We start from the raw sequence: 5366 nt of genomic DNA on the forward strand, positions 1-5366 counted from the left end.
ATATTTAAGTCATCCCATTCAAAGGTTAAAAGAGAAAACGGGTCATTCAAATTTAAAAAAGAAAACGAACAAAAACAAGAATTATTTCAACACACACTAAAAGAGAAACTCTCTTTTATCTCTCTCTCTCTCTCTCTCTCTCTCTCTCTCTCTCTCTCTCTCTCTCTCTCTCTCTCTCTCTCTCTCTCTCTCTCACGGCGAAATTTATAGATAATAGTTTCCCACTTAACAAAAAAGGAACTGAGAGAGAGAGAGAGAGAGAGAGAGAGAGAGAGAGAGAGAGAGAGAGAGAGAGAGAGAGAGAGAGAGAGAGAATCAGGATAGTCAAACAAAAAAATATGAAAATTAAAGTGTATTAAGGTTTATGCTGAGAGAGAGAGAGAGAGAGAGAGAGAGAGAGAGAGAGAGAGAGAGAGAGAGAGAGAGAGAGAGAGAGAGAGAAAAATTAAAAAGGTACCTACCATTCTACGTAACACTCTCTCTCTCTCTCTCTCTCTCTCTCTCTCTGAAGTTGAAATAGAGAGAAAAAAAGAAACTGAATGAAAAAGAATAAATAAAGAGAATCAGGAAGAGAAGGAAGAAGGAGAGGAGGAGGAGGAGGAGGAGGAGGAGGAGGAGGAGGAGGAGGAGGAGGAGGAGGAGGAGGAGGAGGCTGCAAGTCAAGATAAGGAAACAAGATGCAAGAAAGAAGAAGAAGAAAGAAGAAGAAGAAGAAGAAGAAGAAGAAGAAGAAGAAGAAGAAGAAGAAGAAGAAGAAGAAGAAGGAGAAACAAGAGGAGGAGGAGGAAAAGAAGGGAGAGAAAAAAGAAAGGAAGAACTCTCTCTCTCTCTCTCTCTCTCTCTCTCTCTCTCTCTCTCTCTCTCTCTCTCTCTCTCTCTCTCTCTCTCTCTCTCGGTGCATGGAGGATGGAGGGAATTCTTGTCCTCCTCCTCTTCCTCCTTCTCTTCATCTTTCCTCCTCCTCCTCCTCCACCCACACTTTACTCTCTCTCTCTCTCTCTCTCTCTCTCTCTCTCTCTCTCTCTCTCTCTCTCTCTCTCTCTCTCTCTCTCTCTCTCTCTCTCTCTCTCTCTCTCTCTCTCTCTCTCTCTCTCTCTCTCTCTCTCTCTCTCTCTCTCTTTACAAGTCTTTACAAGGAGGAGGAGGAGGAGGAAGAGGAGGAAAGAATAACTAGAAACAGAGAGAAAGTAGAGAGAAAAAATGGATAATTTGTGAGAGAGAGAGAGAGAGAGAGAGAGAGAGAGAGAGAGAGAGAGAGAGAGAGAGAGAGAGAGAGAGAGAGAGAGAGAGAGAGACTGTTTATAGAAAAAATATTAGAACACACACACACACACACACACACACACACACACACACACACACACACACACACACACACACACACGAACACACAAACACGAACACACAATAAGTATTTCATCATAAAATAAACAATGGAGAGAGAGAGAGAGAGAGAGAGAGAGAGAGAGAGAGAGAGAGAGAGAGAATTAATGATATTGACGAACAAAATATGGAAAAAGGAGGATGAGATGACGAGAAGAAGAAGAAGAAGAAGAAGAAGAAGAAGAAGAAGAAGAAGAAGAAGAAAAGTAGGAGGAGGAACCATAAGGACAGACGTAGGAGAAGAAAGGAGCCTTATGAGGAGGAGGAGGAGGAGGAGGAGGAGGAGGAGGAGGAGGAGGAGGAGGAGGAAGAAGAGGAGGAGGAGGAGGAGGAGGAGGAGGAGGAGAAATGTTTTCATTAAAAGAGTTTTGAATAATAAGTAAGATTTGTAGTAAATTAAATGCATTAGTGATGGTTGTAGTAGTAGTAGTAGTAGTAGTAGTAGTAGTAGTAGTAGTAGTAGTAGTAGTAGTAGTAGTAGTAGTAGTAATAATGGTAGTAGCAGTAGTAGTAGTAGTAGTAATGGTAAGAACAACAACAATAGTCATCATCAGCTACTCACCTCCTATGTGTCTGGTGTTTTGTCCCCAGTATTTCCTTAATTCCGTATCCATAACGACCTTCGCGCCTCTCCGCACCTTAAGGTCACTAGAACACACCTATTTATCGCCACGGACACCATGCAAGGTCACGGACAAAGGTCAAATAGATTCGCACCGGAGCGGATTTGCACACAACCCTTCCCCTCGACTTGCAATATAACACTGAGGCTGGGTTGCTTCCCGGGGATTCATTCCCCTTTTCCTCCCCCTCCCCCTCTTACCTTGCTTTTTATTTTATTTCTCTTCTCTTATTTGCTCCATCTTGTATTCTTATGTATGGCTGAATAGGGTTTTGGTTTTAGTTTATTAGAATTTATTTTCGTTTTGAATCATGCAGGGAAAATATGTTTTTTTTTCAATGTTGTTCTATATTTTGCGTCTGGCAGATAGTGAGAGAGAGAGTGTGAATGAGAGAATGTGTGGTATGAAAATAGAGAAAATAAAGCTAGCTCACTCAATGACACGCCTAGGAATCACAATCTTTAACCCAATGGAACAATTATACACCATAAATTCAATAGTACAGTCCATGAATAGTTAAATAGTCCAATACTGTAGTCACCCTGGTCTCCGTACGACAGTTTGGAACATGGCCATTGATCTACACTACTGAGAAATGAAGAAATTTTCGGTTGTTTTTAAAGATAAAAATTCCGCATTGACAGGCTATTTTGGGCGGAAAGAATGCATGAAGAAGGAAGCTTGATCCTTGACCTTTACTCGGCCTGAAGGGCGTGGTGCGGCAGTCTCCGGGGAAGTCAAAATAAGGAGAAATATAACAGGGTGTGGAGATTTTTATGAAGGGGAGATACATTGAAATATATCAACGATACATGTCATTCCTTTAATATTTGTATATATTTGTTTATTTATTTATTTGTGTACTTTGGGTTATTAAATATTGTTTTTTTTTTTATTATGTCAGACCGTGTGGTAAAAGTAACAGCAATTAAGATTTCTGTAAGGGGAAAAAACAGATATGTTAGTATTGATAGAGAAATAAATAATTAAATAATAAATAAATAAATAAATAAATAAATAAAAGGAAAGAGAAATATATATATATATATATATATATATATATATATATATATATATATATATATATATATATATATATATATATATATATATATATGGTTTTCATGGATAAGTATAATATTTGATTCCCTCTCTCTCTCTCTCTCTCTCTCTCTCTCTCTCTCTCTCTCTCTCTCTCTCTCTCTCTCTCTCTCTCTCTCTCTCTGTATCTTCTTCTTCTTCTTTTTCCTCTTATCTCTATTTATATTATTTTTCATTCCATCTCTATGTAATTCGTAACATTTTTCTTTTGTTTTTCTACATAATTTTCTTTTGTATAATTTATATATTTGGTAGTGGCGGTGCTTGGCTTGCTATTAAAAATGAGCATAAGACTTACCCAATAGACCCCCTTGAAAACAGTACAGGTTATCTGCAGTGTTTCTCCTGTTAATAATGTAGAAATCTTACTAATCTGTCACTGGAATCATTAAAACACCCTTAAAGACCTGCATCATTTCATTTCGTGGATAAGTATATTTGATTCTTTCTCTCTCTCTGTATCTTCTTCTTCTTCTTCTTCTTCCTCTTAGTTCTATTTATATTTTTTTCATTCCATCTCTATGTAATTCGTAACATTTTCCTTTTGTTTTTGTACATAATTTTTTTTCTATGTAATTTCTATATTTGTTAGTGGCGGTGCTTGGCTTGCTATTAAAAGTGAGCATAAGAATTACCCAATAAAAGTCTTTATTTATTTATTTATGGCGATTTTATTAAGAATTTTATCTGTTATTATTTACTGAACTTGTGGTGTATATATATAAGATGTTTTTCACTAAAATAGATCGAAGTTAGATTATAATAATTACACACTGACAAATAAATAATTCCACTTTTTGATATATTCTGAAACCACCATTACTTTCAAAAGGGTTTAGTTGAAATGATGCAGGTTTTTAATGGTGTTTTAATGGTTCTAGTGACAGATTAGCAAGATTTCTACATTATTAAGAGGAAAAACACTCTTGATTACCTATACTGTTTTCAAAAGGGTCTAGTTGAAATGATGCAGGTTTTTAATGGTGTTTTAATGGTTCTAATGACAGATTAGCAAGATTTCTACATTATTAACAGGAAAAACACTCTTGATTACCTATACTGTTTTCAAAAGGGTCTAGTTGAAATGATGCAGGTTTTTAATGGTGTTTTAATGGTTCTAGTGACAGATTAGCAAGATTTCTACATTATTAACAGGAAAAACACTCTTGATTACCTGTAGTGTTTTCAAAAGGGTCTAGTTGAAATGATGCAGGTTTTTAATGGTGTTTTAATGGTTCTAGAGACAGATTAGCAAGGTTTCTTCATGAACTGGGTCCTAATTGGCTTAGTGTGTGATGCACAGTGTCTGAAAATAATTTGGTTGCCTTTCATCGGTTTTATTAAGCGAAATATTGATACCTAACGCCCAACATGTAGGTATTATTAACATTATATTAAAAATTAACACCACAGCCAGCGAACTTAGCTGTCATAGGCTCCAGGAATGCTTGAAATGAATGAAATAATATATAAGGATAATAATAATAATAATGAAATAATGTTTCAGCATTTCGTAGTGATAGAAATGTGGATAGCAATATTTTCTTATCTTTTTTTGTCTTTTGAATTCAGCGGCTGTTCATAAAAGTAAAAAGAAAAGAATCTTAAAAGAAATCTGTTAAGCTACTATAGAGGGTTACAATCCGATATTATATAGTATTTCAACCTTAATCTTTCCTAGTACCGATGCTCTTTTGTTTGTTGTTGTTGTGAGGGAGAGAGCATTTCTGTCGTCTATACACAAAACTTTCCATTTCACTTACAAGATGGTGAAAAGAACGAACCTTGCTTATTATACACGGTTTTTAACGCAATAACACTTCTTTACTTGGATTTTACTCTCAAAAACTGTAAGTATATGAACACAGGTTGATCTGAGTAATGGATGTGTGCAGAAAGGTAGCGAAAGACTTGGGGAGAGGTGAAAATAAGTTTTTTTTTTTTTCCAGACTCCTTATCCTTGGTGAGTAATGTTTATGAAATCTTGTGTGAGCCTGTAGTGTTGACTGTGCTGAGTTATTTAGCTGTTATTTTACCCTCATCCCTCAGAATTTGTCACTTGTTACCCCCTTACTGGGCCAAGAGAGTGAAATAAGCCGTGTGTACAGGGTAGCTGACCAGGTGACTTTTCTCATTACAGATCTTACCGTAATTTGAAATATAGATATACAAAACTAAAATTATAATGCTGATGGTGAATTTTAAAGGTTTATCTGCATTTTGGTGAAGTGTGGTTAGTTTTGTTAGGTGAGCAGGTTA

The 5366-nt window shown here is 36.2% G+C and overlaps 1 protein-coding gene across 1 annotated transcript in view; it reads right to left on the reverse strand.

Moving 5' to 3' along the window:
- Window positions 1-2150, reverse strand: part of LOC135099570 (uncharacterized) — a 16012-nt gene extending 13862 nt beyond the window's left edge. Inside the window, exon 1 of the mRNA XM_064001968.1 lies at window positions 1946-2150. The gene's annotated coding sequence lies outside the window, so the exon portion shown is untranslated. The remainder of the gene's footprint in view (window positions 1-1945) is intronic.
- Window positions 2151-5366: the final 3216 nt, after the last annotated feature.

This window comes from Scylla paramamosain, unplaced genomic scaffold (assembly GCF_035594125.1).
Source record: "Scylla paramamosain isolate STU-SP2022 unplaced genomic scaffold, ASM3559412v1 Contig149, whole genome shotgun sequence".
Lineage (NCBI taxonomy): Eukaryota > Metazoa > Arthropoda > Malacostraca > Decapoda > Portunidae > Scylla > Scylla paramamosain.